Here is a 25,861-nt window from a genome sequence, read left to right as displayed (position 1 = left end):
TCTCCCTCATGTCATTTTATCCAATCTGATAGGTGTAAGATGTTATCTGAAACTTGTCTTAATTGGCATTTAATCAATAGTGATTTGGAGCATAGTTTTGTATAGTTTTGATTTCTTCATTGAAAAACTGCATGTTTATATACTTCGACCATTTATCAAGTGAGAAATGACTCATTCTTATAAATTGGAGAAAGGTTATTTATATAATAGGTATGAAATGTTTACCTGAGAAACTGCCTATAAAATATTTCCCAATTTTCTGTTTTCCTTCTGATCTTGCCCACATTGGTTTTCTTTGAAGAAAACCATTTTAATTTAATGTAATTGATATCATCCATTTTACATCTCGTAACACTATCTATTTCCTGTTTGTTCATAAATTGTATTTTGTTCCACAAGTCTGTTTGATAATATGTTCCATATTATAATTTTGTTATACTATCCCCCTTTATGTCTAGGTCATATATCCATTTTGACCTTATCTTGGTGAACGGAAGAGATATTGGTCTATGCACAATTTGTGCCACTCTGTTCTCCAGTTTTTTCAAGAATTTTAACCCAAAAATGAATTGCTAGAACACACACACACACACACACACACACACACACACACACACACACATTGTATGTCTATTCTGTTCCACAGGTTGGTTCATTCTTTATATTTTCTGAGAGAATCCTGCTCAACATTTCTTAGAGTACAGCAGTATTACATCACGATCATAAATCACAACTATTTCAGCCATTCTGCACTTGACTGACATCCCTACAATTTCCAGTTTTTGCCACCACAAAAAAAGCTGCTATAAATGTTTTAGAACATACAGGTTCTTTTCCTTTTTCTCTAATCATCTTTGGAAATAGACTTAGTAATGGTATTATTGGGTCAAAGTGCATAGGCAGTCTAATAGAATTCATTGGGCATAATTCCAGATTGCTTTCTAAAATGATTGGATCAGTTCACTATTCCACAAATAATGAATTACTGTCCCAACAATGTTAAGAAAACACATACTCTCTGACTTTTTATTTTCACTGCTAAGTGTTTATTTTCATACAGAATGCCACTAATAGCAGGTATTCAAAATCCTCACTGTCATCCTTAAAACATATGGAAGTGCCTTTCAGTATGCTACATATGGAAAACTGGTAAAAAAATCATTTTTTAAAAAGAGAGATAAAAAGAGTACCACTGTTTGTGGCAGCGTTATTAAAGTTGTAACTTAATCTGACAGTTTCCATAAAAGAAGAATCAGGGAGAGATTTCTGGGAAAATGCTGGAGTAGGTCAGAAAATTCCAAGTTCTCCAGATTTCCTCCACAATAAGACAAAATAGCTCCTCAGTGTGAATGTAAAGTGCTAAAAATAAACAAAAGTCGTGGCAGAACAGTGGCTTTCCTGGGACAACTGGAGAAGATCCAAGGTTTGGTCTCTCTGAAGTATAAACCCTTCTAGGCTTGTTCTGCTGAACCAGCAAGGAGAGAGCCCTGGGGCTAGCCTCCAGGACAGTGTGGAGAGTGGGACATCTGAGCAGGGCAGCATTGAGGGAGCCTCTGCTGATAAGGGACACCAGGGTCAGCTATACATGGAGTCATAGCTCTGGGTGAGAAGGAACCAGCACAGGAACCAGCAGATGCCCTATGAGTACAGAAGCAGTGGGGTGAGGACACAGCTAGCTGTGGGCACTTATAGGAGGGCAGAGTTCTTGGTTTCCATTCCAGGCCATAGTAGAGAACTGATGGAGGATCTGAGGCCAGAGGCACATTCTTCCATACCCCAGGACCAGAACTGATTACAGTAATGAGCTGCTATGAATACGACAAAAAAAAAATGAACAGATGAAAGATGAAAATCCAACCACAGAAAGTTATGATGGGAATAGAGAAGATCAGGGTTCATCTTTAGAGAAGTATATTGAAGCAAAAAAAAGCCTCTCCTCCCCAAAAGAATAATGTTAAATGGTCAACTGCCCCCAAAAATTAATAGAAGAACTTTTAAAAGATTTTAAAAATCAAACTAGAAAGACTGAGGAAATTATTTCTTAATATAAGAACAATCCAAGAAAAACACGAAGATTATGAAAAGAAAGTCAACCAACTGAAAAAGGAAATCTAGAATCTTAAGGAAGGAAATAATTCCTTGAAAACTAGAATTGGCCAAGAGGAAGCAAGTGAAGTTACAAGAGACCAAGAAATAACAAAAAAAACTATAAAGGATGAAAAAATTGAAGAAAAAGTGAAACATCTCATAAGAAAATTAAAGATCTGGAGAACAGAAGAGAAAACATAAGAATAACTGGACTACTTGAAAGCTACAATAAAAAAAAGAATCTTAATACAATAATGCAAGAAATAATTAAAGATATTATCCTTAAGCTTTGGAACAAGAAGGGAAAGTAGAAACAGAAAAAATCTAACCAATCACCACCTGAAAGAGATTCTGCAAGGAAAACCTATACATTGCTATATTATAGCAAGTTTCCAAAGCCCCCAGCTCAAAAAGAAAATATTGGGAGCAGCAAGAAAAAAAAAAACAATCCAAATATGATGAAACCAAAATTAGAATCACTTAAGACTTAGTGGTGGCTACAATAAAAGACTGCACATCTTGGAAAAATATATATGACAGAATAAAAGAACTGAGGTTGTGGCTCAAAATATCATATCCAGCAAAGTTAAGCATAATACTGAATGAAAAAAAAAAGGAAATTCAATGAATTGCCAGACTTTTAAGATTTTGTGAGAAAAGACCTGGAATCAATAGAAAATATGACATACAAGATCCAAGAGAAATATGAGGTGCACAGCAAAGACTAATTACAAGGATTCAATAAAGACAGAGTGTTTACTTTTTATAAGATGAAATGAAAGTGGTATTTTAATTGTTAATGGTAATTGGACATTTCAAAAGAAAGACTGGGGTAGAGCTGACTATGATGTGATACTGAAAAGTAAACTATCTAGGAGGTGATTATCTAGGAGATGAAAAGGGTGATTATCTTACACAAATGAGGTAGGAGAGGAATAACTGACAAGAGGAATTAGATGAAGGAGGAGGGCAGGTAGTTTCTGGAACCTAAATCTCATGAGGAATAGGTTAAAGAGGAAATAATACATACATACATATACACACACACATATATGTATACATATATACATATATAAAGCTATAAAAGTCTTCTAAAGTTAGAAAGAATTAAAAGGCTAAGGGGATAGGGAGGGAGGAGAGGATAAGGGAAGTGTCTTTGTTCAGAGGTAAGTTAATTAATAAGAGGGCAAGGTAGTGGGTAAAAATGAAGTAGAGTAGTTAGGAGGGATAGGAAATAAGAGTTACACACAAACATAAAATAAAGATCAGGCCTAAAATTTATTAGGGAAAAAAAGCAAGGGTAGCAATCATGATCTCAGATAAAGCTAAAGTTAAAATAGATTTAATCAAAAGAAAAAATAAGGAAATTACATTATGTGTTAGCCATATTAATCAATATTGTTTTAAATTTAAAATAACTACTAGGAAGTAATAGGATTGGAATATTGCTCCAGTATAAAAAATGATGATTTGGTGGACTTAAGAAAAATATGGAAAGACTTGGACTTATGAAGGAGACTTTATCGACTCTTAGAGAAACAGAGAAATACAAGTACAGTATAGTCTTACAAAGATGCATATACATGTATAGATATGTATATGTATATCAGTATGATTATAGATATCTAAGTATATGTGTGTGTAGGTAAGTATATATATGTATATGTATATGTATGTATGCTTGTATGTGTGTGTGTGTGTGTGTGTGTGTATGTGAGATATATCTGCACTTAATTGTAGCCTTCTTTGGGGGGAGGAGATGATGGGGGAGGAAAGAACAAAGTAAAAGGTACACAGCAGAGAACAAAAAAAAAAGCCTAAGAGGAAGCAAAGAAAAGTAGGCAGCTCAGAAAACAAGGTAGATTTATTAAATAGGCTTTCTTGAAATGGAAATTTATTGCTGTATGTTTTTAATCCTCTCATATGTACTGTGCACATGGCAATACTTTTTTTTTCTTTTCTTATTTTGTATCTAAGTTTTAGTACTTAAGTTTATAATATGTTTCTTCTTTTCTTATTGTGTAAGTTTAAAATAAATTAATTTAAAAAAAACGAATTAGGGCTACTAGGGCAGCCTCTGATCAATCCTGAAATATCTATCCACTACAGGAAATTTGTAAAGCAGATATTGGTGCCTTTCCCATTTAGTGCCCTTCCCAATCAGAAGAACTGATTGGAGCCCATTGCTTCAGGTTTCAGGAGGTGAAGCCCATAGTTTAATGGCTTCATTCCCTCTCATCAATTATTTTTTTTTTTTTTAGTAATTCACATTAAATAGAAACTTTCTCTAATTTTCTCTGAATAATCATATGAGGAGTCGCTCAGTGATTAATTGACCAGCAAATTGGCTTTTTACTTCTTGACTTCTATCCAATTTTCAAGTTTAGTACTATAAATCCACAAATGAGCAGCTTTAGTCAAAGCCCACGAGCAACTGCAATAGACTATACTCAACACTTTTCTAGCTTTTAAATTTTCTGGAAGCAGTCCTGTGTAGCCAAAAAACATAGGGAAAATTGTGGTATTTCTATTGGAGTTAAGTGTCTGGTTTCTCCTTGATCTTATTGAAGGAATCTGCTCCCATGTAACCAACCTGGCCTTGTTTCACCGCTCCTTGTGTTTATCTGAGGATAAAATGGTTAGAATGGAGGGCTGAGGTCCCCAATGGGCATATGTGAGACTGCATCTGTGACTTCCTCTGTGAAGGTGTCCTTACAACTCCAAACTACTGGAGAAAGGCAAAATATTGGTCTTGAAAATATCCCATTACATGATGAGGAATTGTGGGTTGTGGTGGGGTCATCAACGTTGTTACTGAAACTTTTCATTTGAGGGTCATGGCAAATGCTTGACGTTTGTATTTGTCCCAAAATGCCTTAAATTCTGGGTGGTAGGAGTATATAAAAATGCTGCTTAGGTTATAGATAAATGTCAGGTGCTTTCTGATATCTGCTGTTGGCCAACTACTAAAGAAGGTGTTGATCAAACCTTGGTCCCCACTATCAAAGTTGCCTTATTCAGAAGCCATATGTAACAGCTGATTGTATGTTTAAATGAAGGTTGTTAAATAAAGAGTCCAGATTTGAAACAGTCCACCTACCCTGAGTCTGATGCTGTTGATAGCTCCTGTCTCTCAAGAAGCCCCATCAATATTTGTCACTACCAGAGTATCTGTATCCGTGAACACACATTTTGAATACTAAATTAATGGCCAGAAAGTGGAGTTTGGTTAACATGATACCTAGCACAGGTTTTTTCATTAAGGTTAGATGAGATGAATCTTCACTGTCCAAGATGTTGACCATGATGACTGCTTTGCAAATCTTCTCTAAACTTTCCTATGATGGTGCCGGTGGAGTCAACATCCCTGGGAGGAAGTGACTGGTCACCATTTAGTGAAGAAAACCCAGGCACTGGGGAGAAGGGGCAGCGGAGAGGAACAGCTAGAACTTGTTTACTTTTGAAATTGAACATAAATCTTTATAATAAGACATTCTAGCATTTTCCCAATTACCTTAATATTCTTTTTTTGGTTATTATTGGTCAGCCAACCACTTGAAGCTCCTCGTGTAATGCCAGTTTCCTTGCATAAAGCCCTAAAATCCTCTCAGATGGATTAACAAAATTACATCAACTTGCATCAGATACAGGAGGAAAGTATAAACATTTCTTTATATTTCCTTGCAAGTTGTGATGGGAGACTCAGTTTCCATGTGAAGGCATGTTTAATCTATGCATATGAGAGAAATAATTATTTCTCTCTTATATTTAATAACTATTTCTTTATATAGGACCACAGTTTTTCCCTTTTTCTGCTTCCTCATTCAGGAATCACTTCTTGTAGGTTACTCAGGAAGGCTTTGAAGTACAAGGTGACACTGAAAGGGACAACTCAGATCTGTTCAAAAGGTAAAGTTAGGTGAAATGATGGATTCCAGCCATTGTGTTTTACTTAGATACATCTGGGAAAATGTGGATTCTCCCATTTATCAGATGGGGAATATGGATACAGATTCTCTTTGACCAAAATTAAGTGATTAGAGTCACATATCCCAACATCCTCATTTGAAAAGGGATTCACTCATTAATTATTCTTAGCCAGTCAGAGGTGATTTCCACCCTCAGAAACACTCACTTTTCCAATGGCATAGATTAAATTCTATGAGGGGTGTTTGGCCTGAGAGGGATGGCTAAATGATATACTAGCATTATTAATGAAATGATTAATTACTGAGAAGCTATGTCTCTTAATATTTTATATAACACATATAATGCATATGTAATTAGTGTATGCACATAATACTGGGAAAATTAAAATGGATCCTGTGTCATTTTCTTATTGATCCTATTTACAGTTAATTGGTTTTGTCCTATAACTGACTACTTAGTCTATGTCTTTAAACTTAATTCAGAATTCCACTGACCTGTAATGTGTAACTTCAGAAGTCCAGTTCTCTTCCTAACCACCGTTGCATTCTTGCCTCAAGGAATTCTGCTACCCTTGGGGGATGTGGTCTATCATAAGGGAATTGCTCCTAACATATTCACACCACAAAGCTATCCATCACAGATGTCTGGTTTGCTGTCCAAAGATGTCTGGGCCAGTATCTTGGACGTTGCAAGTGAACTCAATTAATAAGCACCTCTTAGTCACAGGAGAGAGAGGAAAAACATCGTTGCTAGCCTCCATTTCCAACTTCCAACAATCGTGGTTTTCCCTACACCTCAGCTTTATAACCAATCATATTGCCGTCAAGCGCATCATGCTACCTATCCTGTTTTGTTCTTTGTTCTGCACTATAAAGGGAGAGCTGTCCTTTTGCTTGGGATCTTTGACTGAAGACAGAGGAAGCCATTGATCCATCTTATTCTTAGATTACCAGTCCTGATAATAGAATTTTATCTTGTTTAGCAAAATGCACCTTAAGTTACCTTTTCGTTAGATTTAACTTGCAACAGTACTTAATAATATATAGAATAGGATTTTATGTTTTGTATTTTTATATTTTTATATTTTATAAAACAGAGTCTCTAGAATTTGGGGGAAATGGTCAGACCTATATTTTAGGAAGATAATTTTAACTACTGAGTTTAGTATGAACTGGAGTGAAGAGAGTACTGAGGCTGGGAGAAGAACCAGCTAGCTAGCATAATAGTCCAGGTTGAGCTGATAAAGGCCTACCTCAGGGTGGTTTTTGTACCTGAGGAGAAAAAGGAGAGTATGCCAGGTATGTGATGAGAGTAGAATTGACAAGACATAACTACTGATTGAATGTGCTGTGAGGAGGGAGTGAGAGTGAAGCATTAAGAATGATAGCTACCTACTGGAAAAGTTGCTTTCTCCTGGGATAGAAGAAAAAAGAACACAGGCCATACATAGAAATGGTTCAGATTCACTCTACACCTGTTGCTGGATCTAGGCATCCTTTATTTTGTGCACCATGAGCTCAACCCCCTTCTGGACTCACTGGCACCTCACCTCCTGGCAGGGGAAGTTTTTATCTGGTCTCAAATTCCTTTTCCTCACTGTGTCTCTTGCACAGTAATACACAGCTGTATCCTCAGTCTTAAGGGAATTCATCTGTAGATATAAGATGTTGTTGCCATCATCTGTGGAGATGGTGAAACGACCTTTCACGGAGTCTGCATAGTATTTACTACTTCCAGCAATGCTTGCAACCCATTCCAGTCCCTTCCTTGGAGCCTGGCGGACCCAGTTCATCCAGTAGTTACTGAGAGTAAATCCAGAAGGTTTGCAGGAGAGATCAGAGAACCCCCAGGCTGTGTCACATCTCCCCCAGACTCCACCAGCTGCACATCACACTGGACACCTGCAATACAGAGACATTTTATTAAAGTCACTAGTTACATTAAGTCACCACTTCACATTGTCCCTCCCTCTCCATAAAACTACCTTGAAAAATAGTCAGAAGGAAAATCCAGTTCAGCCTAAATTTCATGGTGAGTTTCCAAGTTAGTCCTCTGCATGAAAGGGCACAAAGAGCTTGAGCTTGTCTCCTGGAGATACAGGTACAGGTTTGGGGCTGCTTTTCATCTCAGTGGGGAGGGACCCAATTTGCATGTCTTGCTCTATTCAAAAAGAAGAAAAACACCTTCTTCCTCCCAGGGAGAGAAGTTTCTTTTCTGAACTTCAGAGAGAAAGTTCTGCTAGAGCTAGTTCCAAAGTACTGGAGAATGTTGGTGACACTGAGACTCCTAGAGCTGATGGTTTTGACTCAGTATCAATCACACCACATCACTTCAATAACTTTAAACAGTTGGATCTCATATAGTAGGCCTTTCTGTGTTCCTAATAAACTTCCAATCAATCTTAGTCTCATTTCTGATTGTCAGTGCTCCTCAACCTCTTACATTTCCAATGATCAAAGACTGAATCTGTTCTATGAATCACTTTCTTCTCAGGGTCTCTTGTTCTGATTCTTGGCACCTCTACTGCTTTCTGAGTCTTCTGTTTACTTTTACCTAAAATTACATTTTACTTATTTACCCACAGTCCTGGTTACACTCCCCCATTACCTTGCTAGAAGCAGCTCATATTCCTTACTTCACTCTTCTAAAGTCACGGTGTACATTAAGAATATTGCAAGTCTCTTCCAAGAAGCACCTTGTCCTCAGAAGGATACATCCTATTTGATAGGATATTCTCTGTGACATTGACCTAATATTCTGATTTATGGAGCATGTATGGCTCAGATCCCTATGAGATGATCTTCATATTTCAAGTTCCATTCTCATTACCCAGAATATACAGCTGTACTGCCACCTACTGCAAATCTAATTGTATACTTGGCTACATTTTTTCATTCTCACTTCCCTTTCCTTTTTTTCCCAGAAGAGGGATTTGTGATTTCAAAGTCCTTATGCTTTTAGACAGTTAGATTCAGAGACCTTTAGATATCATTATTTGAAGGATTCAACTCAGTGGGGGGAAAAGTCATTAATCCCTCTCTCGGTCACCATTATAGCTATGGAATCTTTACTTCAAAGAGGAGAGGGTTATGAGCCATGTCTTTTTGTTTTCTCTGCCCTGTTGTTGTTATTACATTTGAGATGATTCCTTATTATTCTATTGTTTACTAAATCAAGGATAATTTATAATACGCCTCTGAGTTGTGAATGGAGTTCAATGGCCATAAAAGAGAAAAATTCATAATGGTCCTCTTCAAGTGCTGAGTCCATAAATCACTGTTTCAGACATGCTACTATAAGGGTAATAGATTTTAGACTTTTCCCATTTCAGATATAAAATGATCACTCTATATGTCCTATTCACAGATAGTAAAGGTTGCAAAACTTGAGAGTGTCCCATTCACTGCTTGTAAGGAAATTTAAAGAACTGTTTGTATTATTTTTACTCCCTTAGTTGACAAGAACAATATTAATCAACATGAGAGTATTTGGGGTCCTTGCTCATATGATGAAAGCAACTGATGCCACATGGGCAAGGTCTAGATTAACCACATCCCTTGGGTTGATATAAAAAAGCAATCTAGTCAATTATGTCATAAATGGAGGGAGAGTCAGCTCTACTGCCCAGAGTTGAGCTAAGGGAAAAAGCTGGCCAGGGGATATAATTGTAAGACCTGCCCAGCAAAGATATTGTTCCCACAAAGAGAAACATGGAAGTTTTACAGTAAGAAAAAGGAAGTCAGAATCTTAAAGTGGCAGAGACTTGAGCTGGCTTTGTCATATGTATTCTTCATATGTATCTTTCAACTAGCATGTTCTATGTATGTGCTCACTCTTCTGCTTGACTCTGTGTGTATTTGTGGGAAAGTGTGCCTCATGTTTGTAGTGAGAAAGTTCATGGTATAACTTTTGTCTTTGCTTTGGCTTTGAACTAATTGTGCCAACTGGTTTGGGCCCATGAATGTGGACTTACAAACTACTTGGGATACCTCATGAATACCCAACCTGTAAAAGTGACTTGGAAGAGTTGGCCAAGAGGAGGATGCTACACTGGAAATCACAAATTTTTCCCTGGTATCACAAAAAAAAATGTCAGCTTTCCTTCAATAAGAATGTAAAGAAATTTGCATCAAAATCTGATCAGACTTTTTTAGTCATGTGACAAACAAGATGAAGGAATCTCTATCTTCTCCAGTCCTCACAACCTTCAAATGTTTTCAATATACTAATAATGCATGAGAAATAAAAGCAGTTTCAGTTATCAACATCTTTTAAACACTAAGCACTCTAAAAAGGCAGAAAATTGATGAAAGAACAGCAGAGGTTTGTAATTCCTAATCCCTAACATATTCACTCAAAATTCCCTCTTATATCAGCTCCTAATCACTTGGAGGGGTGGCACAACTTGACGCATGGGCTTAAAACAGAACTAAGTTCTTCCCACTCCAAACTGTGCAGCAGAGGTGGAGGAACAGAAGATTGAACTTTTCTCTCTCTCTTTATAATAGTATGGCAGCATGCTGTGCTACAGCAGTATTTAATTAGAAAACTAAGGACCAGAGGGAACTTGAATAGCAAGCCAAATGTGTAGAGCTCCACCAGGTCTGAAGCAAAAGGTCTGGAAATTCGGTTGATGCCATTCATTTTGTCCCTTCAGAAGTCACACGGGCAGAGTCTGAGGCCACTGAAATGTGAATCCCCCTAGCACAGGAAGAGGCAGAACTTTGATGTCTAGACATTAAGTGATCTACCATCAAAGCAGAAGGACTTAGAAGGTGATAGGTAGATAGATAGATAGATAGATAGATAGATAGATAGATAGATGATAGATAGATAGATAGATAGGAGATAATGAAAGTAAGACTGAGATAATCAATAAGAAGAAAACTCACAAATAAACCAATAAGGAAGATATTAATAACATAAGAAAAGACAGCCCTTAGAACACCTAAACAATTTCAAACAATGAATAAATACTGCAATACAAAAGAAAATTAATCAATACATGATGTAGCAGAAGGCTCCATGGATTCCCAAGCTGTCTTGGGAAGAGACAGCATGGAATTGCAGCAGAATGTTTCCTAATGCTGCAAGAAAGAAATGAGTGGTAAATGTTGGATGTATTTCCTGCATAACAGACATAATTGGTAGCATAGGAAAACTTAAATCCAGATGCAAATCTCACCAAAGATAAAAAGAAAGAATAAGTGGTAGGAAATGTAAGTATACAAAAAGAGAAGAACAATCTGAAAGTAGAGGAGCAGAAATGAATAACATGAAAAGGAAACATGATCCCATACTGCTCTCTAAGTCAGGATGAAAAAAAAATCAACTTAAGGATTATAGGTCACCCAGAAAGGTCAAAATGCTTGAACATCAAAATGCAAGAAATAAATAAGAAGAAAAGTCTAAACAATGAAACAAACATCCCTAGAGTTTGTAGCTGAAGAGCATAGTTTTTGTTGTTATTTGTTTGTTTTTTCTTCTCTTTTCTGGAGATGATATGCGAACACTTTCAAACATTTTGATAATCTTGGAAACCAATATTAACACATATATACATGCAAGTAATCTAGAACTACACACAGGTAATCTAGAACTATGGTTTTAGTCTGTGTAATCAAAGTCTTCTGGAATTCCAAAGCTTTTTATCAATTAACAAACAAGAAGAATGAATAAGTTTTATTGAAATACAGAGTTTTTTTAAGAGCAATATGCAAAAATTTATAAGCATTATGAATTTGTAAAAGGCAATCAAGACAAATAAATGTACAACTTAGCAGAATAGAAGAAAAATAAAACTTGTTAAATTCTCATTTCTTATACTGTAAACAAAAGTATTACAAATGAGATGCAGACTGCAGAGATGACCTTTCCTAGAAGGAACATTGCTAAAATAAATGGATCTGACAGCAAAATGATTTACAAACATTATGCTACATCGTATTTTGTCTTCTGTGTGGCACCTTCAGAAAGTGAACTCTGCATTGTAGATCTAATGCAAATATTCATGGAAACACTAGGCATTTAAAAAAAAAAAGTCTGTGAGTTGGAATTAATTTTCCGTGTAGACAAAGTCTACAACATTGTGGCAGAAATGGTGATATGAGGAATGGTTTGGAGACCACAATGAATGAAATTGTTACTCACATTGAGGCATAAAACAACTGGAGAAATCTGAGGCTGGCTTAGCAGGAATTCCAGCCTATGCAGTGTCCACTGCAAAAAAAAAAAATGAATCTTCCTAAGATCACAAGAAATATTAATATTAGTCATATCAGTATAAAAGTGCCAAGTCTACCTACCTGAGGATAGGCTCTAGACCCCCAAAAGGAAAAAACCCTGGGCTTTCCCACATGGTCAAATCTCTGGCTTTCACCTGAGGCTACAATCCTATCAACTGGCCTTTCATTATCTCCTACACTCAATCTCCCAAATCTGTTACCTAGACCTCCATTGTCTGCTACTTCCTGATGTCCTAGACCACTTCCTGCCCTTAATCCTATCTAGACGCCATTCTCCCTTGGCCATGTGGTCCAGGTTCCTGGCATTCTGTTTACCCCAGTTTACTCACCACTCCGAACCAGATCCTTCTTAGACCCCTTCTTCAGTCACCCCAAACTACTTGACCACTCCTAGATATCTCCCTCAGTCTTTCTGTATATAAGGTCCATCTCATCTCCATTAAGGTGCTCAGATTCTTAAAATCTAGCCAATAGCTCACAAATGTTCAGATTCCTTCAGAGTCTGGTCAATATGGCAAATGTTCTAATAAATCTTGTGTTTGACTGAAAGAAGGCTTGGGTAGAATTCATTTAGGCAGGACCTGCTTGTTGTGATTTTGGGGGCCCAGCAACCCAATCCCCTAAACCTCAACATACCCTTTTTTAAATGAAAAACCTACTTGCAGGTAAAATCTAGGGTAGCAAAATCATCGTACTTTGCTATGAAATTGTTTACAAAAAAGATGAAGAAAGTCTTTAACTTTTGCTGTTGGATTGGTTTAAGAACAGGTATTATATATAATTTTTTATAAAATCAGTATGCTGAGATTAATATTGTTTTTGTCTTACTGAGTAATTTTTAAGGAAATGAGTAGTCCATGTATGATTTTTTTTTCTAAATTTCATTCCTATGCCCCCATAAGGCATGCCATCTTGGTTGCTATAGTATTTTGAAAACATATTTATGGAATTCCTTTATTACACAGAACTAAAAATGTAGGGATGTTTTGCACATTTTACAGAATTCTATGAGTACAGCATTCCTTAACTCTTCCTGCTATCTGTCATGATTATTTAAAAAATACATATGTGATACTTGGAAGTATTCTTTTCTTTTTTAGAAAAAAAAAAACCTCTTCAAGTTAACTGGATTTCTAAAGCAAAAAATTAAAAATTAAAAAAGTCTCCTCCACTGACACTTTCTCCAGGGAAATTATTTCTGACAGGGAGAGAGGGAAATACTGGATCTATGGGGCTGGCTACTCTACTGACCATGTGGGAGTACAATGAGACTATTACTTTCCTATTCCTGGATGCTGTGTGTCTCATAATGTACCCCAAGATTGCATTCACTTTTTTGGGTTGCAAATCATACTGCTGATTTATGTTGAGCTTGCAGTCCACTACCTCCCACACTCTCACAGGTCTCTTAGCAAAATTGCTCCCTTATCATGCATCCTCATTTTTATTCTTGTGAAATTTTTTTTTCAATTATGTGTTTACATTTATCCTTATTGAATTTCATCTTATTATATATAACCCAAAGTTTCCAAAACTTATTTGGCCAACTAACACTACCACCATCACATCCAGTCCAATTAAAAAAATATTACTCAGAGTCCTCCTGGAAATCTGCTTTCTTTGCTTGTTCATTGTGGCAGCTAGATGATGCAGTGGATAGAACTCTGGTCTTGGAGTCAGGAGGACCTAAGCTCAAATCTGGCCTCAGACACTTGATACTTACTAGCTACATGATCCTGAACAAGTCAAGAAACAGAGTAGAGAGAATGCAAAAATGTGAGAAATAGACAGTGTCTCTCAATTTTTTTTTACCAGCCCTTGTCATCTCTATTGAGACATAACAAATATCTACAATAATAAGTAGTTAACCATATGTGTTAATGACAGAAAAAAAACAGAGAATACACCTATCAGGCAATCATCAAACATTTATTAAGCAACTATTATATGCCAGATATTTTTTTAAGTAGGGGTGATACAGAGACAAAAATGATATCATTTCTGTCCTCAAGCATCTCATCTTACATTTTAATAAGGTAGACAACATCTTTACGTACAAAATAGCAGGGTAAGGAATGTGGGCACTAGCATAAAGGGGGATCTAAAAAGGCTTTATGTAGAAGCTAATGTTTTAACTTGGTCTTGAAGGAAACTGGGTATTCCAAGAAATGAAGGTTATGAAGAGTACATTCCAGTCATGAGGAAAAGAAATACAAATTTAGAGTTAGGAAATATTGTATTTTGTGTGTGGAACAGCAAATAGGGCAGTATGGCTGTATGATATAGTGAGTATTATGTAAGAATACAGAAATAATAGAAAGGAACCAGGTTGTAAAAAACTTTAAATGACAAATAGAAGAGGTTATATTTGACCCTTTTTTCTTTTATATTTTTTTAATTAATGAAAATCTGTCTTATAAGAACTGCTGTTATACATGTGCATAATTAAGCAAAACAAATTCTTTCATGAACCATGTCCAAAGAAACATACATCTCAATTGATACCCTTGATCTAAAATCTTTCTGTCAAGAAGTGGATACTATGGATATGACAAATACTCTGGAATTATGGTTAGTTATTGATTTGATCAGAATTTCTAAGTCTTTCAAAGTTGTCTTTACAATATTGTTGTCATTATGTAACTCATTCCTCTGGTTCTGCTCACTCTGAACTAGTTCATAAAAGTCTTTCCAGGCTTCTCTGAAAACATTCCTTTTATCATTTCTTATAGCTCAAAAATATTCCATCAAATTGTGCCATAATATACCACATTATACATATTTAAATATTGCTATTATCTATTCTATTTTATATTAGGTTATATGATATTATAATTATACTGTATTATGTTATATTATATTATGCTGCATTACATTACACTGTTACATTATGTTATGTTACATGGCATCTAGGTGGCGTAGTGGATAAAGTGCTGGGCCTGGAGTGAGGAAGACCTGAGTCCAAATCTGGCCTTAGAAGTTTACTAGCTGTGTGACCCTGGGAAAGTCACCTTAACCCGTTTGCCTCAGTTTCCCCATCTGTGAAATAAGCTGGAGAATAAATGGCAAACTACTGCACTATCTTTGTCAAGAAAACCCCAAGTGGAGTCACAAAGAATCTGACACAACTGAAATGACTAAATGACAACAATTCTCTATTATATACAATATACCATAACTTGTTTAATCATTTCTCAATTAATGGGAACCCTCTTAATTGCCAATTCTTTGCCATCACAAAACGAGCTGCCATAAATATTGTTTTGCATATGGGTCCTTTTCTGTTTGGAGATTAAAAACCTAGAAGTGGTATTGATGAGTCAAAGGATATGCATCATTAGCTAAGTCTAGTAACATAATTCCAAATTTCTTTCTGGATATCTGGACCAGCTCACAGTTCCACCAAGAATGTTAATGTACTGTTTCCCTTAGCCCTTCGATATCTTATGACTATGAGGTGAAACCTAAAAAGTGTTCATTTGGACTTTTTTATTAGTGATTTATTGTATCACCCTTTATGTCTAAATCATATACCAATTTGGATCTTTATCTTGGTATTTGGTCTGAGATGTTGATCCTCACTTAATTACTGTCAGACTGTTCCCCAGTAATTCTTACTCTAATACCTGGGGGATTTGGGTTTATTAAGCACGAAGCAACAGTTTAATTACTTCTGAATACTGTAGAGCTTTTCTCCTTAACTTTTCTATTTCTTAACCAGTACCAGGTTGCTCTCTTTCCCCCTTTTCCCTTCCCTTCCCTATTTTATTTCTTTTGTAGCTTTCTTATTTTTCTCAGTTGATTTTTTCTGTTATTGAATCTGAAGTGATTGATACTGATCCTTTTTTTTTACTACAGCTGAAGCATAATAGATTTTGCTTCAGCCCTTTATTATCTGTATATTTCAAATATTTTTCTTATGAAGATTACAACGTTGGATTCTGCTTTCTAATCTACTCTGTTATCTTCTTCCATTTTGTGTTAATTGGTCTCATTTGTATCACAATTCTGATTGTGTTTCACTCTCTTTTATTCTTTTTGTTTGTTTCCCACCTCTCTTTATAAAGATGAGAGAGTATTCTCGGTACCAGTGCTCTAATTTTGATGTAATCTACCTCTCCCTTTCCATTCTTCTCTTCCCCTCAGCCAGAGCCCAATCACATGTTCATATGCTTTCTGTCCTTCTAAGTCCCTTGTTAGAGACTCATGCTTCATTGTTTATTTTGCTTAGGGTTCAACCCTCCATTAATCTACCTTCCCTTTATACATCAACTCCTGCTTTTCCCTTTTCCTCCTGTTTGTACTGTTGTGTGAAATCTATTTCTGTACCCAACTGTTTGTGTATTATCTACTCTCCTTTGAATGACTGAGGTAAAATTGAGGTTCAGCTTTGCCTGTTCTCCATTCTATTCTTTTCTTCTTATGTGAATAATCTTCTATTTGTGCATCTTAGTTGTATGAGATAATTCTTACCACCTCCCTGTCCCCCTCCCAGTGTATTCTTTCCCCCTTCATTTTCCTTTCCTCTTTTCAGATTATTAAAACATAACAAAACCACTCTGGGGCACACTGTCTTTGGTAACTTCCTTTATGGTCCCTGACGATAAGGTTCTAAGGGGACACATAAGCATAATATAATATAATATAATATAATATAATATAATATAATATAATATAATATAATATAATATAATATAATATAATATAATATAATATAATATAATATAATATAATATAATATAATGTAATGTAATGTAACGTAACGTAACGTAACATAACATAAGACAATACAATACAATACAATATAATTAATATAATATAATATATATATATATAATATAATACAGTACAATACAATATAACATAACATAACATAATGTAAGATAAGATAAGATAATAAAAGATAAGCACTAGAGTACTGGAAGTGGCAGCAGCCTCCAGGTCCTCTTCAGCTTAGCCCTAATAGCCATATTCAGGGAGACAACTCCTGTGAAGAAGCAGCCAGCCTTATGACAAACAATTTCCAAGCTCAGGGCAAGGAAGACAGTCAATTGAACCAAGAAGGCACCCTGAAGGACAGAAACCATTGCCTAACAAATCAAACTACCACCACCATCTTGATCACTACCTCCCTTCCAACACTGATGGAGAAATCCAAGACCGTGAAGCCCAGAGCCTTTGGAACAGCAGTGCTTCTGGCCCCCTGTCTTCAGTCATCATCTCTGGAGATGCAGCCTGGCAGTCCCTGCATGTGCTATATAACAAGAACTACTAAATACCTAGAAGATAAAGTTCTTGTCATGAAAATCTTTGGTACCATCAAATGATTCAGCATCAGAATCTGGTGTGATTTTATCACTGGAAATGACACTAAAGATAAAGACATCTGCTTTGTTAATGCACTCTTAAAGATCATGGGGCATATATATCTGACTTGCTGCTGAAACCTTCCTTATATGGGAACTCCTTTAGAACAGGGATTGCTTTACTTTTCTGTTTGTATCCCCAGGGTTTTAATATTGTGATTTCTGTGTAGCAAGTACTTAATAAATGTGCTGTTTATTCATTTCTCATACTAGAATGGATCCCCTTAAGACAAGGCTTGCATCCCATGCAGTGTTTACAACATTGAGACTCCTGGAATATATTTCCTACTTTTTATTTAGATGAATATTTAATTAAAAATTAATTGATAAAATAAAAATTTCTTAAGAATTAAATTACATGCTTGTTTATGTAATGTCCCCTTAGACTTAGATATCCAACTCACACCACCACTGGCACATTGATTCCCTAGAGGAGTGGCTGTTACTAACTCCAGGATCCTAGGGATAGCCTGTGAGTATATCTAGAAGTATGATCTTAAAATACCTAACCCACTGGTGTGCTTCTCCTTAACAAATGGCCAGCAGACTACACTTTAACAAAGATATTTATTTAATGGCATAACAACAATGATAGTAACAAAGTATTTTCCCCAGCATAGGAGAACATACTTTCACAAATGAAAAAGTGGGATGAATTTAAAGTTCAATGGTAGTTAATAATATGCGTTGACACACATTGACAAGACAAATCACAACTTGAGAACTATAGGGCCTTGATGTCCTTTCTCTGTCCCAAAGTACTCAAAATGTGCATTAAAATTTACTCCAGGGGACTTCAACATCAAGTGACCAACAAGATAGACTGCATTGCCTTTGACAATGACTTCTCAAACATCTCCAAAATAAAAATTATGTACATCCCCCCAAAAAATTCAGTTGTCTTCTTTATTAAAGACACCAAGAATCTAAAGAATGTTTTAAAAAAAAATCTATGCATTATGTTAACAGGGTTCACTGAGCCAATGTCTAACCTGAGAATGAGGAAACAGCAGGCCAGAAATAAAGTGCCAGTAATCAGCTAGCTATTTAATTAATTCGTTTCATTATGTGGAACTGATTTGCAAATGAAGATTTCTCCTGATCAGAATTCCACCTTACTGAAGTGAAGACAGAGATTATATACATAAATCACAAGTGAAAAGAGAGGGGGGGAAGATGGATTACAAACAGTTGTTCCCAGGACCAGAGTGGTTTCCCTTGACAAGCCCACAAATGGATGACAATACAACAATTTTGGAGTCCTTGGGGGTTGTTACTCAGTGGGTCACAGGACCAGAGTTCCGTGAGGGGAACAGGTTCTACAATCTTTGATTCCCTTCACTTCAGGCATGCAGGCAGAAGGATGCCAGTGATTGTGAGCCCTGCCAAGGTTTGACTGATCAGTTCAAGCTGCATTGTGAGTCTGACTCACAGGCCAGGAAAGGCAGTTTTTCAAAATCTAATCTATTAGTGTATTCATTGCACATATCATGCTGATTATTATAAAAATTATGAATTCTTTTCCCATTTCCTCCTTTCAGTCAAAAAGGTTGTAACAACCCTTGAAGGCCTATGAGGAGTTATCACCTAATTAATAATGCACATTAAATAATCCACAATTAACACTTAACTCCTACCTGAGTAGGAGCGCTGAGCACCCTTTCCCACTAATCACTACATTCACTCCCACTAGCAATACTGCATAAACAGACCCAATCCACGGTATGCAGTCCCACACCTTGAACTCCCTTCCCTCCCTCACAGCGTCTGGGAGATCTAAACTCCAAACTGCAAAAATTGCTGATGCCATGATAACACCACAGCAGCATTCTGTGCTACAACAGAGATCTGTAAGAAAACTGAGGAATAGAGGGAACGGGCAGGACATAGGTCTGGAATAGAACTCAAATTGCCATCCTGACCCACCCCCATCCTTAGTGTTAAAAAATCCAATCTCCAAACACCAAAAATTTTGCTAAGACTGCAATAGCCCATGCCACAGCATTGTGTTATGGCAGGGTTTTGCCAAAGCATATGAACAAAGGGAATGAGCCAGTTCATGTGTCTGGAAATATGATAGCATTCAATTCTACAAACTGACCTCTCAGTACTACAGAAATTCAAACTCCAGACAGAAGAAATTTGCCAAGGCTACTGCTATAGCACTGTTTAGGAAAAAGAAAATTGTGGTTCAGACCTTGCCCTGTTCAATGAGGCCAGTAAGAAATAATACATAGATAGTTTAATAGCGCAACAAGGCAGCAAACAGTTGGGATGTGACCAGAACAGATTTCAAACCCCATGAAGTTTTTATAGTGAGGACAATTAAAATTATGCTGTATCATCTAATAATAGCTTCTATTTTTAATTGATTCCACTTCCCATCTTGTCAAACCAAATTTCTCAGTCTAGCTCAAAAGGGCAGTTTCTCCCAGCCTGATTAAAGGGATGTTAGAATAATGGGATCATTCCTAGCCCCTGGGACATTTGCTTATTAAGAAGTTTAATCTGGGATCCCTGATTTGTTTCAAATACCAGCTTAAATTGAGTATCTCCCCAAGGGGACTACTAATCAGAGTAATCCTGATTGGGGTCATTTTGATTTTCTAGCCAAGATTACTAAAGGCAGTTGCAATCCATAAAGCATTTGACCTTCTTTTAGGAACATGATCAGCCACATCTCAAGGTAAACCCATGTCCCCTAGAGGAAGCTAATAGTAAGGTTCTCAACTCCCTCCACTCCTCCACTTTGAATCTCCATTAAAAAAAAGGTCAGAAAAAAAATCCCTTGAGGGTCCCTGGCTTAGCTGAGGTGCTCAGAGTGACTCACTGAATTGAGAGCTACATGTTTTGATGTTAATAAACTGTTATTGCGTACACACAATAAAGAAAGAGTAAATTAGTTTCCAGGCCTCAAAGGGAAGGGAAATGCTGATTGGTGCATGTATGATGAGGAGATAGGTTAATGCCATGTCAGGCTTTCCCCATGTCTAAGCAAGGGTATTTCTGGAGCACATCTCCTGCAAGCTGGTTATGCACCCAAAGTTAAACAATGGTTTGAATATGGAGTCATTCAAGGTGACTTTACACAGTACAGTGCTGCTCTGCTGCATTGTCACAAAAGTAAGGAATACAGGAAATAGGCCAGGAAAAGTTCATATGGGTCTATGTGGCACTCCACTAAGCCCTAGGAAAAGAGCCTAGCATTTAACTGACATCAATTTTATCTTCTCCAGAAAGTATTTGGGGCAGAGACCTAGGCTAGGAAACCATGAGCCAAGTCTGGGAAGAGCCGGAAATTCTTTGAGATTCAGCCCCAAGGAAACCACCATCAGAGAGGATGGAGTCAGAAAGTAAGCAACAGGAAAATGGAGGGGGAAAGACTCAAATTATCAACAATTTCAGGGGGAAGAAAGCTCAAAGAGCTTGAACAAAAGCAGATAGGCTAACAGGGAAGACATTAACAGTAGAAGGAAAAACGGCCTCCAGATCTAGAAAGAAGGCAAGCATTTATGAATAAATACCACAAAACTAAGGAAAATTATTTGAAACCTGCTGAGTTAGAGGACTGTATGGAGTTTGAGGAGAGCATTGTGTCACAGAATACTGTATTTAAGTGGTCTTAAAAAGAAATGAGGCCAAGATGGCAGAGTAAGAAGTCTCTGAAAGCTCAGAAAATATTACTCCAGGAAAAACCCTGGAAAAGCTTGTAAGGGACAAGGTACCATTCTCCCACAATTTAAGATAACCTTTGACATCTTACAACATCAGCAAAGAAGTTACATTGTTTTTAATAAGCTTGCAAAACCTTGAAAGGACAAGGCAATAAGAAGGGCCCTAATCTTTTAATAGACCCCAAAGTTTTAGAGGACAGAACCAGTTTTAACCAGCCCTAAGTAGGACAAAGGGCACGGGCTTTTCGATGATGAGGGATTGGGGGGCGGCATATGGAGGGGACATGCGATGGATGCACTTGTAAGATTGTAACCCGAAAAAGAACGGACCAATCCGGGCCTGGAAGGGAGGAGTTGTGGCATTCTAACAGTATAAAACTGTCTCTTGCTTCTGTTTTGGGTGCAGTCTCTTCTGAGAGGTTTGCCCGGTTCTCCCAAGAACTGTAAAAATAAATGATTCTTCACTCACTCCAAGCTTAGTTTCATTTTTAACTAGAAGCCTTGATTTCTCTAAGGCCTTATTTATAACAATTTCGGGGCTTGTCTTGGGATCCAAAGACTCCTGACCCTGACCCAAGTGAGTGAACTCAGAGAAGAGCACTCCTGCCCTTAATTTAGTGGTCCCTGATTTATTTCTTGGGTTGAGTCGGTTGCGCGTCACCTGGACCCTGAGGTTTTGGTTTTTAAGGCTGAAAGGTGTAAGTGAAAAATTGGAGGAGATATCTGCGGTGGCCAGGGCATTTACGAAAGTCGAGATATCTTGAGCAAGGTAAGAACCAGTTCCGGGAAGAAAAGAGACCCTCTGAGGAAACCTTATTAGTCACAAATCCTAGGTTAAGACCAGTCTCGGGATGGAAAGGGACCCTCAGAGAAGAAAACCTAGTGATGAGAGGCCAGGGAACGCTTGCTTGCTAGCAAACTGAGGTGGTAGAAAAACTTTTCCTACTGAAGGAAAAGGGGAGGAAAAACCTTGGAACCCATTCAAAGGGGACTCTGGGACAAAATGAGTTTCTTTTGACCGGTCAAGGTTAGAATTAGAGTCGTGCACACGTTGTCTGTCTTTCTGTCTCTCTGTGGATGTTTTGTGTCTGCCAGAAAAAATTTTGGGTAACTTTTGAGGTCTGACATTGGAGAAAGACAGTGGGAAAGATCTTTCCTCTCAGGCTTTCAATGGGAGATTGAGATTAGAATCAAAAAGACAGGGAATCTCTCAGAAGTTAGTTGAAGGTGCAGCAAGCAGCATTTACTGATAAGGGTTTGGAGCATGAAAGAGAGAGGGAAGATGCTGAGGAGAATTTGAATTCAGGTTATTTAAATTTCTAATAATTATTAAGTAGATTTGTTTCAAGTTTTAATATACTGCTTACATATTTCTGAATTTTCTTATATGAGATAATCTGGTAAGCAATTGTATCAGTTATGTTGTTGGAAGGGCAATTAATTTTATAATCTGGAATGTTAGATTAAGAATTGTGACTTCATGGCACATACCCAAAAATTGACCATGTACTAGGGCATAAAAACCTCACAATCCAATGCAGAAAGGCAGAAATATTAAATGCATCCTTTTCAGATCATGATGAAATAAAAATTATATGTAATAAAGGATCATGGAAAGATAGACTAAAAAATAATTGGAAACTAAATAATCTAATCCTAAAAAATGATTTGGTCAAACAACAAATCATAGAAACAATCAATAATTTTGTTCAATAATGAGACAACATACCAAAACTTATGGGATGCAGCAAAAGCACTTCTTAGGGGAAGTTTTAGATCTCTAAATGTTTACATAAATAAAATAGAAAAAGAAGAGATCAATGAATTGGGCATACAACTAAAAAAAATAGAAAAAGAACAAATTAAAAATCCTCAATTAAACACCAAATTAGAAATATTGAAAACCAAAGGAAAAATTAATAAAATTGAAATTAAGAAAACCATTGAACTAATAAATAAAACTAAGAGCTGGTTTTATGAAAAAAAACCCCAATAAAATAGATAAACCTTTGGTTAATTTAATTAAAAAAAGAAAGAAGAAAACCAAATTACTAGTATCAAGAATGAAAAGGTGAAGCTACCACCAAGGAAGAGGAAATTAAAACAATAATTAGGAATTATTTTGCCCAACTATATGCCAACAAATTTGACAATCTTAGTGAAATGGATACATATTTACAAAAATATAAATTGCCCAGATTAACAGAAGAGGAAGTAAAATACTTAAATAACCCCATCTCAGAAAAAGAAATTGAACAAGCCATTGATGAACTCCCTAGGAAAAAATCTCCAGGGCTAGATGGATTTACATGCAATTCTATCAAACATTTAAAGAACAATTAATTCCAATACTATATAGACTATTTGGGAAAATAGGTGAAGAAGGAGTCTTACCAAATTCTTTTTATGATACAAATATGGTGTTGATACCTAAACCAGGAAGAGTCAAAAGAGAAAGAAAATTATAGACCAATTTCTCTAATGAATATAGATGCAAAAATTTTAAACAAATATAGCAAATAGATTACAGCAACTTATCACAAGAATAATACACTATGACCAGGTAGGATTTATACCAGGAATGCAGGGTTGGTTCAATATTAGGAAAACTATCAGCATCATTGAGCATATCAACACCAAAACCAACAGAAACCACATGATCATCTCAATAGATGCAGAAAAAGCTTTTGATAAAATACAACACCCATTCCTATTAAAAACACTAGAAAGCATAGGTATAAATGGAGTCTTCCTTAAAATAATAAATAGCATTATCTAAAACCTTCAGCAAGCATTATATGTAATGGGGACAGGCTAGAAGCATTTCCAATAAGATGGGGTGAAACAAGGATGTCCATTATCACCACTGTTATTCAATATGTACTGGAAATTTAGCTTTAGCAATAAAGAAGAAAAAGAAATTGAAGGCATTAGAATAGGCAAAGAAGAAACAAAGCTATCACTCTTTGCAGATGACATGATGATATACTTAGAGAATCCTAGAGAATCAAGTAAAAAACTACTTGAAATAATAAACAACTTTAGCAAAGTTGCAGGCTATAAAATAAACCCACATAAATCATCAGCATTTCTATATATTACCAACAAAGCCCAACAGCAAGAGATAGAAAGAGAAATCCCATTTAAACTTACTGTAGACATTATAAAATATTTAGGAGTCTACCTCCAAAAAACCCCAGGAACTCTATGAACACAATTACAAAACACTTTTCACACAAATAAAATCAGATCTAAATAATTGGAAAAACATCAGTTGCTCATGGGTAGGCCAGCTAATATAATAAAAATGACAATCCTACCTAAGCTAATTTACTTATTCAGTGCCATACCAATCAAACTACCAAAAATTATTTTATAGAGTTAGAAAAAATAATAACAAGATTCATTTGGAAAACAAAAGGTCCAGAATATCAAAGGAACTAATGAAAAGAAATGCAGGGGAAGGTGGCCTAGCAATTCCAGATCTTAAATTGTATTATAAAGCAGCAATCATCAAAACTGCTTGGTACTGGCTAAGAAATAGGGAGGTGGATCAGTGGAATAGGTTAAATATGCAAGACACAGTAGTCAATGACTATAGTAATCTATTATTTGATAAACCCAAAGACCCCAGCTTCTGGGATAAGAACCCACTCTTTGAAAAAAATTGCTGGGAAAACTGGAAAAGAGTATGGCAGAAACTAGGCATAGACCCAAATCTCACACCATATACCAAAATAAAGTCAAAATGGGTTCATGACTTAGATATAAAGGCTGATACTATAAGTAAACTGGGAGAACAAGGAATAGTTTACCTATCAGATCTATGGAGAACAGAAGAATTCATGACCAAACAGGAGATAGAGAACATTATGAAAAGCAAAATGGATAATTTTGATTACATTAAATTGAAAAGTTTTTGCACAAACAAAGCCAATGCAACTAAGATTAGAAGGAAGGTAGAAAATTGGGAAAGAATTTTTACAACCAGTCTCTCTGATAAAGGCCTCATTTCTAAAATATATAGAGAATTAAGACAAATTTATAAGAACACAAGCCATTCCCCAATTGATAAATGGTCAAAGGATATGAACAGACAGTTCTCAGATGAAGAAATTAAAGCCATCTATAGTCATATGAAAAAATGCTCTAAATCATTATTGATTAGAGAAATGCAAATCAAAACAACTCTGAGGTACCACATCACACCTATCAGATTGGCCAACATGACAAAACAGGAAAATGATAAATGTTGGAGAAGATGTGGGAAAATTGGAACACTAATGCATTGTTGGTGGAGTTGTGAAATGATCCAACCATTTTGGAGAACAATTTGGAACTATGCCCAAAGGGCTATAAAAATGTGCATACCCTTTGATCCAGCAATAGCACTTCTAGGGCTATATCCCAAAGAGATCAAAAATGGGAAAAGGACCCACATGTACAAAAATATTCATAGCAGCTCTTTTTGTGGTGGCAAAGAATTGGAAATTGAGAGGATGCCCAGCAATTGAGGAATGGCTGAGCAAGTGGTGGTATATGAATGTAATGGGATACT

The 25,861-nt window shown here is 36.3% G+C and overlaps 2 pseudogenes across 1 annotated transcript; both read right to left on the bottom strand.

Moving 5' to 3' along the window:
- Positions 1-4,440: 4,440 nt before the first annotated feature.
- On the bottom strand, positions 4,441-6,833 carry LOC110203217 (glycogenin-1 pseudogene; annotated as a pseudogene).
- Positions 6,834-7,474: 641 nt separating this feature from the next.
- LOC110203250 (immunoglobulin heavy variable 3-7-like) lies at positions 7,475-8,135 on the bottom strand (annotated as a pseudogene). The gene is made up of 2 exons (XR_013485123.1): positions 8,003-8,135; positions 7,475-7,919 (listed from the first exon to the last, which is right to left on the bottom strand). The product of XR_013485123.1 is annotated as an immunoglobulin heavy variable 3-7-like (transcript).
- Between the last annotated feature and the right edge of the window lie 17,726 nt (positions 8,136-25,861).

Source organism: Phascolarctos cinereus, unplaced genomic scaffold (genome assembly GCF_003287225.1).
Source record: "Phascolarctos cinereus isolate Bilbo 61053 unplaced genomic scaffold, phaCin_HiC Scaffold_3;HRSCAF=262, whole genome shotgun sequence".
NCBI lineage: Eukaryota > Metazoa > Chordata > Mammalia > Diprotodontia > Phascolarctidae > Phascolarctos > Phascolarctos cinereus.
This window is presented reverse-complemented; position numbering and strand designations above follow the sequence as displayed.